Source organism: Dunckerocampus dactyliophorus, chromosome 2 (genome assembly GCF_027744805.1).
Source record: "Dunckerocampus dactyliophorus isolate RoL2022-P2 chromosome 2, RoL_Ddac_1.1, whole genome shotgun sequence".
NCBI classification, from domain to species: domain Eukaryota; kingdom Metazoa; phylum Chordata; class Actinopteri; order Syngnathiformes; family Syngnathidae; genus Dunckerocampus; species Dunckerocampus dactyliophorus.
Genome location: NC_072820.1, coordinates 50,511,007 through 50,523,789, shown reverse-complemented (window position 1 = coordinate 50,523,789; position 12,783 = coordinate 50,511,007). Strand labels below are relative to the sequence as shown.

Genomic DNA, 12,783 nt, shown 5'->3' with positions numbered 1-12,783 from the left:
CCTACTACCAATATAGTAGGCATAATAAGACACATAAGACATAGAAAACCTGTTAACCACCTTCTAAATACGCTTTTTAACATGATTAGAGCCCTCTAGACATGAAAAAACACCCCTATAGTCACCTTTACACTCCTATTACCCAATATAGTAGACATAATAAGAGAAAATTTGTATTCTTTCAAACCACTAGAATAATGTATAAAGTTAATACCTCGTTACCCAAAAACCTCATGCAGTATTTCTCAATCAGAGAGGAGAAATATGATCTTAGAGGAAAATTCAACTTAAAACATTTATATGTGAGAACTACGCTGAAACCCACAGCATTTCCGTGTGTGGAATTAAATGATGGAAGGGATTGAGTAAGGAACTCAAACAAAGTACAGAGATGAGCAAATTCATAAACAATACAAGCAGTTGATGTTTACTAAATACAAGCAGAAGAGTCTTCATCATCTCAATGATGTTCTGTCATGCCTGTTTTTTGTCTTTGTTTTTTTATTGTTATTTATTATTATAATGACTGTCATATAAAACATGACATGGAATGCAGGAAGTGAATAACATGTACTGTAATAGATGTAGAATAGATGGGGGGTAGGATTAAATAAGCTTTGCTTCTTCCTACTCCTTTTGGACATGTGGAACTGTGAAAAAATGATTCATGAGATTGTATTCCATTGGAACCTTCATGTTCAAATAAACTAAACCAAACCAAAATAAGACACATAAGACATAGAAATATGTCTTAACCTTTTAACGACCTTCTAAATACACTTTTTAACATGATTAGAGTCCTCTACACATGAAATAACACCCCTATAGTCACCTTTACACTCCTATTACCCAATATAGTAGACATAATAAAAGAAAATAAGACATATAAGACATAGAAAACCTGTTTACCACCTTCTAAATACACTTGAACATGATTAGACATTATTATTATTATTTGTATTACCCAATACAGTAGACATGATAAGAGAAAACCTGTTTATGACATAAATATGTTTTTTTAGCATGATTAGAGCCCTTTACACATGAAATAACACCCCTATAGTCACCTTTACACTCCTATTACCCAATATAGTAGACATCATAAAAGAACAGTGGTCAGTGGTTCAGAATTGAGTTTTAGCTTAGCCTATAGATACACTGCATATCATCACAATGTCTTTGAATGTGTCTTCTGAATGTCTTATATTTGTCATTTTACTTCATTTAGCCATTTCTATGCTTGAAAATGCTTCATTTGGGCAGACCAAGAATATTGCAAATGTGCTTAAATGTGCATATTTGTCTTTACTAGTAATAGGCCATATTTAACCATGAAGCAGCAATCTTTTATTTATTTATTTGGAAAAATAGACTGAAGCCACAAAATTTGAAATGGCAAGGGATTACTGTATACGGCATTCACGCGTTGTGATGATATGCCTTAATCCTGTTTTATTCCTGCCCATAATTGGAGATTAACGAACACGTAAGGGGAGGTGACATTTACTTAACAGAATGGTCCTTGTGGCCTTCATTGGCTTGCGGAGAATTTCATCTCCAACACACCCACTCCAGTCAATGGGTGCGGCAGGCGAGAGGCAGCAGCCTTCACCCGGTGACTGAAGGTGACTATAGGAGTGTTATTTCATGTCTAGAGGGCTCTCATAATGTTAAACAGCGCATTTAGAAGGTGGTAAACAGGTTTTCTGTGTCTTATTTTGTCTTATGTCTACTATACTCGGTAATAGGAGTGTAAAGGTGACTATAGAGATGTTATTTCATGTCTAGAGGGCTCTAATCATGTTAAACAGCACATTTAGAATGTGGTAAAGAGATTTTCTGTGTCTTATTATGTCTACTATATTGGGTAATAGGAGTGCAAAGGTGACTATAGGGGTGTTATTTCATGTCTAGAAGGCTCTAATAACATTAAACAGTGCATTTAGAAGGTGGTAAACCGGTTTTCGGTGCTCTAACTACCAAAATATTCCATTTATAAGTGAGGAATCCTACTTGGCAAGAATTCACTTTTCAAGGTCTATAAACGAGGGACTACTGTACACCACAGGGAATGCTCATTTTTGTCACATGAAACTTGCCTTCCAATCAGACCCTCTCGCCATGATGCATTTGTTGCTAAATCCGCAAATGAGCGGGCTAATGCACCGGCAGCGGCACACCTGAAACATTCCAGCACCCAATTAGCAATTAAAGGCTGAATGAACAGACATCCTTTGCTGCCGTTGGAATGTAATCTCCCTGTGTGCGGTAAACGGGGGGGTGCAATGCTGCAGACTCGACAGAAAGCTGCCAGTTGTTGTGGGGATACAATATATATCATAACTTGCGGTGTATAAGCGCTAGGTTGTAATCTCGTGACATCTCCTTTACTTCTGAACCACCACTGATGGTTTGAATACAATATGACAGTGTGACTCACTGTGTCATCTTACACATAACACTAAAGTCATCACACAGCAACTTAACACTCTAAAGGTGTACCTAAGGAATATACAAACAAGTACCAATATGAGTTAAGAATGAAAACTAAAACAACTTTAAAGTTTTCCCATAATGTATTGTGTCTCAGCAAAGCACTCATTGCTGCCTGCCGGGGCGCTGCAATGATGTCAGCATTATGGGCAAACTTTAACATTTTTCCCTTTTTTCACTCATATTGGTACTTGCTTGTATATTTCTTTTGTGTGTTAAGTTGCTGTGTGATGAGTTTAGTAATATATAGAGTTAAACTGAGTAATGACCTCCTGCAATTTCCAATGTGTTGACAAGCTCGCCGGGAGCTTTTTTCATAGCTCATGATTGGCTCCTGTCAAGTACAGAGCAGCCTGGTCTTCACGGACGCATGCGCACCACAATATGTCGTTTTATTTATATCTGTTGTTTCCTCTAAATGTAGTGAGTAATGTATGCGTGGTTAGCATGAAGGCCAGCAGGCCGCTCTTCTGCCTCCGACGTGACCGTCCAACGCTGTGCCTGAGCTGAGGTTCAATGGCCGAAAGGAAAGAAGAAAATGAGAGAGTCGTAGATGCGAGTGGAAGCAGAGGGAGGTGGTGAATGGTTTGCAAAGCTAGTCTTCTTTAAGATGCTGCTACTACCAAAGGTGGCGCACGGAGGCAGAAATTAGCTTATAAATGATTACTCCTTCCTCTTCATGTTCCCTCCATCCATCATTTCCATATTCCTCATACCTTCAATGAACCTTCTTCTGTTTGGCTGCATTAGGGGAACCAAACCCACCCCTGCCAGCGACGCCCCTGCTCCGACCTCCTAAAGTGAATACATCACAATTTCAATCAGCCCCATCTCTCACTTCCCGCTTGAATTTATGGCAGCGCTCCGAGGCGTGGCGACACGGGAGGTGGCGGTGGGTGGGGGCGGTGCTCACCTCGCTAAAAATGAGCCGCCTCGGCCGTAATCTGATGGGAAGCAACCTATAGCCTCGCCCGTGGACGACAGGCGAGAGATAAAAGACATGTATAGGGTGAGGCGGGATGGGGCGTTATCTCCACAACACCCCCACCACGCAGTCTGGTGCCTTATAATCAGAGCCGGGGTGATTATCTCGGAATTTTTGTCTTTCATTGCGGATCTACGGGGTCGACGCGGTCGCTGCGTTCCAGATTGCAGGGGCAGGAAGAACTATCCCGCGAGAAGATAACCAGCATCAAACTCCCAGGAGGAAAAGTACACCAAAAACATGGCTGACGACCACAATTTGACGCATCAAATGTGTACGCTAATTCACGTGCGGCTGTCCTTCGCCACTTCACGCTTCGAATTCCACAGCGTCATTCTATCAGGGTTTTTAAAAAATGGATTGATGAGAAGGGGGGTCACCGGCACGAGACAAGACGAGACTTTAACATGAATTTGAAGAAAAGTAAGAAACTTTTTTTATTTGACCGAGTCACAAAACAATGCAGGTGCATTTTGATATGTTTATTGCCCCACAAATTGATTTATTTGACTTTATTGTCAACATTTTTTGAGACCAAATAAATCACTCTTCTGATAACATAGTGTATCATAATAATAACACTAAATAAAAATAAAGATCACTGTTTTTCTCTTAGCTACTTGTCTTTGTCTATTTATGTGTTGTCCTTCCATATTTAAAATGTAAAAGAAAAAAACATTTGTAATAAAAAAACAACATATATGTACATGATACATATTTAAAGGCAAATCTTTGTGTAACTATTTCTAGTTACATTTTGCCTTTTTTCTCCTTTTTGCTCCTTTTTTCCACCAGGTTTGCAATGAACCACGTTCCACAAATGGCCCCCGCGCCACACTTTGGGCACCCATGCATGTTTTGCCAGGAAGGCGATGGAGGATTGTGTCCAAATTCTACTTTCTTGGCTCTGTTGGTCAGCGGCCGGGTTGCATTGTGGAGGGTTTTTTACAGCTTTAAGACCTGCATTGCATGGCTTTACGGAGGTGGAGCTCCCGCTCCTTCACCTTTGTTGATGGCTTGTATTTAATCACCCGATAAACGCATGATGCAAGAAACGCTTACACGCGCAGCCTGATTCACGAAATATAGCGACCATGTGGCTAAAATGTCAACGCGGATCCCTTCTGTGAATGAGGTGTGTGAATGTTATGTTATGAAATGGAACCGGTGATCACCGGTGCTTGAAAGTCGGTGCTTAGCCGAATGCAATGAGCTTCGATAGATGATTGAGGGTGTAGGCACGTCTGAACATCTATGTAGGTTGATCTGACAAATCCTAAGTAAAATGGATCAAATGTAGAGTTACTGCAGCTTCTGCTTGGACATCAACAAGCAGCAAGCAGATGTTTCTATTCCAGCAGCTCCAATGCATTATGGAAATGGAGCGTTTTTTCAGAAGGCTTTAAAGGCGGAATAGGTGCGTCCCATTACGTGCATTCTTAGCTGCCTCTTTTGATCTGTTTTTATACAGGATCTTTACAACGCAAAGAAAAGAAAAAGACGTGTGTTCATGTCTCACATAAGGATTGTGGATGATGGGCAACATTCCCAAAAAGTGCTCTTTTCCTTTAACGTGTGAATCCGACTTCTTTTTGGTGCACGTTTGCGAAACAAAACAAGAAAACAATCCTTGTCAGCTTGCAACTGGACTGTTCAAGTCGTCTTAGAAGGGGACTGGAGCTGTCCTATCTAGTCTGACTGCTAGTGTGGATGTGGTCCAAGTCCAGCTGCTGTGAGAACACAATGACCTGGATTCATATTCACAATATTCACAGCCATTCTTTTCTATTTGGAAGGAGACAGACGGATTCATCGCATTCGTCATCCCGATATGCACTTGAAAGCGAGAAAGGAAGGGAATAAAGCTCCACCTGCAGGTGACTCCATGGCCCCCCCGGGGGATTGGAACATATGCCATGCCATCCCATATTTCTTGGCATGGAGCGATTTCTCCATTTCCTTAATTCTCCTCGTGTGGCTGCCAAATATAGCCTCTCCTCCAGCAGGCCTCGCTAACTGGGTCACTAGAGCTGGGAGCAATTAGCTCGGAAGCAAATACGCCAGCGTTTGTGGCGACGGGGAGATGCAGACGTGAGGGCACGCTCGTCATCATTTGGGGTGGGAAAGGTGAAAAGTGGAGGTCTGATGGGGGGCGGGGGCGGGGGTGTATTATAATTCAATTTAAGAAACTATTTGGAATTGAAATGGGGACAGCAGATAACTGTCCATTTCAGTTTCAGAAGTGCCACACTGGCAACACACCGTTTCGTTTTGTGTCTGTAGCTTTAATGCTAATGAGCTGCGTTTGTCCACGCCCACTATTCACCATGTGCACTTTGTCCACTCTGCACAGGTCCTACGTACAACAAGGAGCGGGGAAGGAAGACGCAAACGTTAGCAACGCTAGCATAGCTAACTACTCTATGTGGTGCTAATGTGCTAACATTACACTCACATTTTAACAGCAACATCATGCTAGGCCAGCCTATGAGAACAAAATGATCCAACTTACATCTCCGGCGTCTCATCTGTAGCTGATAGTAGGCAGAGCTTTATTTTAAGATGTGTAGTGAAGCCTGCCTTTTTTTTTTGTTCTCCATCAAGGTCTTATCTAGGTTAGCGGAGGGTCCATTAGAAAGGAGGTTTTCTTTTTCGATGTGTTTGACTGCAAAACAGTCCACAAGGAGGGACGTTCACGTGTGTTTTATCTCGAGACGCAACGATGAATCAATCCAATGAATCAATAACTATTTTGGTATTCCATTGATTTTTATGGAAAAATGTAAATATCCTCAGATTTCAGCCTCTTTGAAGTGATTTTTTTCTTTAATTGACTTTGTCATCCTTGAAAGCAAACCTATCATTATCTTTGTGCTTCAGGCAGAACAAGACATTCGGAAAGCCGTGATGGACATTTTTGGGTCTTTTCTGACACGTTGCGTACCAAACCACTAACTGTTTGCGTTGGCTTCATATCGGTGGTGTGCAGTCAGGGCCAGCAAGGCCTTCTCTGCTGGCCTAAACACTATCAAAAGTACAGTACACTAGTATTTATTCCATGGAATTAGGCCCGTCATGATGGATGGTAATTGTCCTACAAATTACTGAGTGAGAGTATTCACGGGCGTACGAGCGACGGTGAAGTGACTTTGGGGGCTCACGGCGTACAGACCGCAGTGATTTGAAGCCTTATCCATGTGAAAATATGCTGCAATCGTATTGGATGAACAGAGGAAGCAGTGTGGAATACTTTCTTGGTGCCACCATCTGATATCGTCCTATTGTGACACATCCCAAAGGCATCGTGATACATGCTAAGGTCCAGATCGCCCGGTCCTGTTTCTCTATGCTCTAACTACAATACTGCGTTTATTACCACTGAATCCTATATCGCGGAAACTCATTAGACCCGGTGGCGTCTGGAACCGATTGACTGCGACAAAGGAGGGAGGGGTGGATCCCCCTTCTAACACTTGAATGCTGTAATGCTCAACAAGCTGAGAAAAGGGAGCCAAGCACATGCAGCAGATCGTATGACACCTTTGTAGCTAAAGTGATAATAAAAGATTCCCCCCACTGCAAGTATGCGTGTTTTTGTATTGCAGCTGCATGTTCATCTCATTACACTGGTGAGCAACACCCCCCCCCCACAGACGGAACGCAGAGCCAAACCTTTCCCCCTGTCAGATTAGAAAAAAGTCATTCTAAGGGTACACAAGAAGCCATTGTGCAAAGGCCTTTTCATTTAGTTTCTTATCGGGGCAGGGAGGCTCTCTTCTTGCCCCGGGGAATGGGGGTCACCGAGCTTGAAATAGCATCAGACGTGTGCGACGGTGAGGTTCCAGGGGTTAGTGAGAAAAGACACTCCAAACGTTGAGGCAAGAATGGACTGGTTCCAGCCGTCGGCGTGATCAAGTCTTGGCGTCTGTCCACGCTGCTGAAATCAAACGCCATCTCCAAGGGAAAGGAGGGGATGAAAGGCGCTGAGGTATGGACGCCGCGGGGCTGATGGCGCGCCTCGCAACAGCAAGAGGTGCGCTCACACACGCTGAGGCTGTCGTTGATGAAAAGATGCACTGAACGTGGACTTCCAGCGTGGAGGAAGGCCTGCCGGAGAGGAGGAGCTCTAATAGGCACATGCATCATGGAACATCACACACCACAAACGTTGACGCGTCCTCACAGCTCAGATCTTTCCCAACCCGGACGTGCGTCTTCTCCTCGTCCGTTTCCTCTCCTTGTTATCTTCCACACGCAGGCGGAAGAACAAAAAAAAAGAGACCACGGAGAAGCTTCTAATCTCTATTTTGACCTTTCAGTTTGGAAGTTTTTCATGGGTTTCCTGCCCAAAGATGGATGGCCGGTGGGCACTGCCAGCCTCGCGCTGTCAGGAAATCCAGTACAGAATATACGCCAGCGTTTACTTGGACTTTTCAGCACAAGGCCCAAAAGTTAAAATGCGGCTTAGCACTCTAGGGTCCTTGCAAAGACCCGCCATCCCACTTCTGACACCATTTGTCACACGTAGCACACTTGTGATTGCATGACACTACCGTCCCATTCCAATGAGGTTCTTTTGGTCTAACTTTCACACATTCTTTCATTCTTTTAGTTAGTTGAGTTTTGTAGTGGTCATGTGATGTTCCTGTGACGTGTCACGTCAGCTGATTTGTCATCGCAGTCTTCCTGTCAGGGAAAGCAGGGCGACAGCGCCGTCCGACTTCTTTAAGACCACATCCCAGGCGTGAGAGAGTAAAAAGGCCCCCTCGTCCCGGTTTATGGTCCCATGGGCACGTTCCCGACACATGACAGGAACATCACGTGACCGCTCTGAGGAAGACTGCAAGTGGGCGGTCGAGTCTATCAGGTACGAAAAAACTAGCTAGGAGAACTGTCTAGAATCATCCCACTCCATTCCTCCTAGTGCCTCACCCGCCACCCCTTGCCAGTTCCAACAGGGCTAACGCCATCCCACTTCTGACACCATTTGTGATGGAACCCGATTACAATCCACCTAGTGCCTAAACCAGTGACTTCCAATGGATGTCCTCATGGGCCCTGCCCATTCTAGAGGTCCCGCACCACCCCATTCCAATCCTCCCAGCCTCTTATCCATCTTTGTAATCAAACACACCTGGTTGTCTGTCCCCAGTCACTACTGGCCAAACGGCTAACTGTCCCACTTCTGACATTTGTGGTGGAACCCCATTGCAATCCTCTTAGTGTCTCAACCACCTCCAGGTTCCCCGTCCCAAGGAGCCTTCCTACATGATTTCACACTGCCTCCCCCTTCTAGAGGTGGGTCTATCTTACATACGAACAAGTACCCCATTCAAATCCTCAAATCGTGGGGTCACCACAGCTAAACATCCCACTTCTGCCACCATTTGTTGCAGACAAGTACCCTCAACCACATTTTAATGTGGGTCTGCTGGGTTGAAAAGCCAGTATGCTGCCACCTTCTGGCATTGTCGCTGTATCACATACACAACTGTAGTGACGGCATACGGTGCTCTCCCTCCTCTGGGGGTCCTTCCAACTGGGCAAGAAGCAACCTTTCTTCTGTGGGAGGGTAGGCCTCTATTGGGACAGGAAAACGATTTTTTAAGACCAGCTTTCAGGGATTAACTGGATTGGCTCCTTGCGGCTCCTGGTGATTGAGGCTGGCTATCGCAGGGCTTCATCCCTGGCTGGAGATAAGCATTGTTTGCTTTGCAGCACATTTCATGCGCAGCTTGCCACACCCGGTCTCTGGCATACAAATAGCTAGCATTGATAGCTAGCCCACGCAGACAATCCAATGTCTCATTTTGACATTTTTACAATAGATTATCTGGATTATGACTCTAAGGCTACTTGGTTCAAGTGACACAATTTCACTTTTCTGCTGTGACGTGTGTGTGGATAGATTCCACATATGTTGTCGTTTTGAGGTGGATGTCCTCAAAATACTCCAATGTTTATTATAGATTTTATAGCCAAGTGGAACCTTGGTTAGCATATGATCTGGTCAGTGTATTTTTCAGTTAAATAACTTCAATTTCCGGCAAAATGTTGCCTCGTTTTCCAGTTAGCGTGCGTCTCTGTCGTGTTATTAATACACCGCTTAAGTCCACCCGTGTTCTTTTCTATTTTTTATCACAAGACGCCCTTGTTAGCAGCTAGCTAACACAGTGGGACCTTGGTTAGCGTCATTAATTCGTCCCAGAAGGCCAGACTCCAACCGAAACGGACGCTAAATCCATTGAATCAAAAATGTTAACACAAAACACATTTTTACCGTTTTACAATTATAGTTTGACATGTATAAAAAACAATCATGGCATGGCATGCCATTTATAATTTAGCATGTGGACATGAGTAAATGAGCAAAATGCTAAGTGTTAACATGCTAGAATCCAAATAGCAGAGTGTCCTACAGTGTTCCTACATCGAGCCATGTACTTTATATATACAGTGTATGCATTTAGACATGAATACTTTGTAAAATAGCCAAAATGCTTACATGCTAACACCTAGCAAGATAGCATATGTACCGAAAGTGCCAAGGCAGTTCAATAGTGTCCCTACATCATGCCATTGCTGTATATACATGTGGAAATGAGGTAAAATGCTAATAGTTAGCATGCTAGCACTTAGCAAGATCACACTATGTACAGTACGGAAAGTGCCAATGCAGTTCTATAGTATCCCTACATCAAGCCATGCATGTACAGGTATTTCCATGTAAACATAAATAAATTAGCTAAAATGCCAACACGCAAACAGTTACCATGCTAACACCTAGCAAGATAGCAATATGTACCGAATGTGCCAAGGCAGTTCTATAGTGTCCCTACATCATGCAATTGCTGTATATACATGTCAAAATTAAGTACAATGCTAACAGTTAGCATCCTAGCACATAACAAGATAGTACTTTGTCCGGTACGGAAAGTGCCAATGCAGTTCTATAGCACCCTACATCAAGCCATGCATGTATTTCCATGTAAACATAAATAAATTAGCTAAAATGCTAACACGCAAACAGTTAGCATGCTAACACCAAGATAGCAATATGTACCGAACGTGCCAAGGCAGTCTATAGTGTCCCTACATCATGCAATTTCTGTATATACATGTGGAAATTAGGTACAATGCTAACATTTAGCATCCTAGCACATAACAAGATAGTACTTTGTCCGGTACGGAAAGTGCCAATACAGTTCTATAGTATCCCTACATCAAGCCATGCATGTATTTCCATGTGAACATAAATAAATGAGCTAATATGCTAACAAGCAAACAGTTAGCATGCTAACACCAAGATAGCAATGTGTACCGATTGTGCCAAGGCAGTTCTATAGTGTCCCTACATCATGCAATTGCTGTATATACATGTCAAAATTAGGTACAATGCTAACAGTTAGCATCCTAGCACATAACAAGATAGTACTTTGTCCGGTACGGAAAGTGCCAATGCAGTTCTATAGTACCCTACATCAAGCCATGCATGTATTTCCATGTAAACATAAATAAATTAGCTAAAATGCTAACACGCAAACAGTTAGCATGCTAACACCAAGATAGCAATATGTACCGAACGTGCCAAGGCAGTTCTATAGTGTCCCTACATCATGCAATTGCTGTATATACTTGTACATGTGGAAATCGGGTCACTTTTACCTTTACTAATGACGTGACTGTTCCCAAAGACACGATGTGGCAGTGAGATCAACGCCTTCCTCTTCACCACCACCTTCCCGTTTTGAAATTGAACTGTGTTTCTCACCTCGACAACCCAAAGCGGAGCCGAAAAGAGCTGCGAGTGACGACATTTTGATAAAGACGGTGAAAAATTGACGAAATAAGCAGGTGTTGGAAACGGAAGGTGCCAGATCGTCTTTGTCAACGGTCTCGTGTTCAGTGAAGTACTTTATCACTTTCATTCATCACTCATATGCATTCACAATCGCTCAATGCATGACAACTATCACTGTAAAACTCTAAAAACATTTCTCAGACTTTTGGCGTAACTGTGTTAGTTAGCAAAGGAGAGTCCAGCATCATAGATGGGCTACGTGCCTGACGTCCACTTCCTGTTTCCAGGTACTAGCAAGCTAATAAGCTGCCAACAAGGACGTTTTGTGTTAATTACACACACATATTGAACACTATTTGACCAAAAACCCACTAAAAAAGACGTTGGTAAAGAAGGGGAACATGATCTGGTATCAGCTGGGCCTTGCCGACGTTTGCCTCTCCACTCGCATGAGTTGTGGCTGCCACGCCAAGGTCACGCCATTCATCAAACCCATCAGCATCGTTTGCATCATGAACAAGTGCACAATCTGGACTCCACCCCTTCCTCCTCCTCCTCCTCCTCTTCCTCCTCCTCCTCCCTGCCCCGGCAACTCATTAATGTCTGACTGTCACTTATCGACACACAACACCACCCGATCATGTGTGTGTGTGTGTGTGTGTGTGTGTGTGTGCGTGTGTGTGTGCGTGCTGCTGTGCCCGCCGCAGTTGGCAGGTACTGCAAATATTCCAAAACGTGGACGCCGCACAGCAACTTCAGCGTTGATGAAACGTGAAGTAAAAGGCGCGGGAACAGTTTAGACATCAAAAAGACAGATACGTGAAGTTTCTATTTGCGGAACAAAAGTTCACCTTGCATTTGCGTGAGCTCCAGCAAAGTCCCCTTCTCAGCTGCTGCAAAATCAAAACGCTCCAAAATCGCAGCGAAGCTGGAAACGGCCCCAAAAGAGGATTCCACAAGCACGTATTTGTCCTGCGTGGATGTGCACGAGCACTCGGCATCCCAGCTTGGCTTGTTTTTTTTTAAAGAAGCGGCGCATGCTCACGACACAACCCGATCAACAACAACGACAAGAAAAGACAAAAAGTGTCAGATGAAATGTACTCACCGAGCGGGAGTCAAAGCTGTGTCACGGAAAAGGAGCTGCGGCGGTGAGGCGGAGGAAGAAGCCACTCTTGTCTTCTCCCGTCTTCTCTTCTCTTCAGTCTCACCGATTTCTGCTCAGCCTCAGCCGGTGCCGCTGTCACGTGACTCACGACGGGACACACTTTGCCAATGGTGCACGTGCATCTGTGACGTGCACGCTGTATTTTATTTTATTTTTTAATTTAATGTAAGGATGGCTGTTTGACGGTAGACTATGTTCTCTAATTAGTCAAAACCCATTGAAATGCAAGTGATATTCCGGTCACTAGGGGGCAGTAATAACACAAAACGTTGCCATTAGCTTACATGAAGTTACCTTGAAGTCACAAAGTCTCACGTGATAGAGTGGGGGGGAAAA

The 12,783-nt window shown here is 43.7% G+C and overlaps 1 protein-coding gene across 1 annotated transcript in view; it reads right to left on the bottom strand.

Moving 5' to 3' along the window:
- LOC129172489 (RNA-binding Raly-like protein) overlaps positions 1 to 12,514 on the bottom strand; it is a 44,981-nt gene extending 32,467 nt beyond the window's left edge. Inside the window, exon 1 of the mRNA XM_054762281.1 lies at positions 12,388 to 12,514. The gene's annotated coding sequence lies outside the window, so the exon portion shown is untranslated. The remainder of the gene's footprint in view (positions 1 to 12,387) is intronic.
- Positions 12,515 to 12,783: the final 269 nt, after the last annotated feature.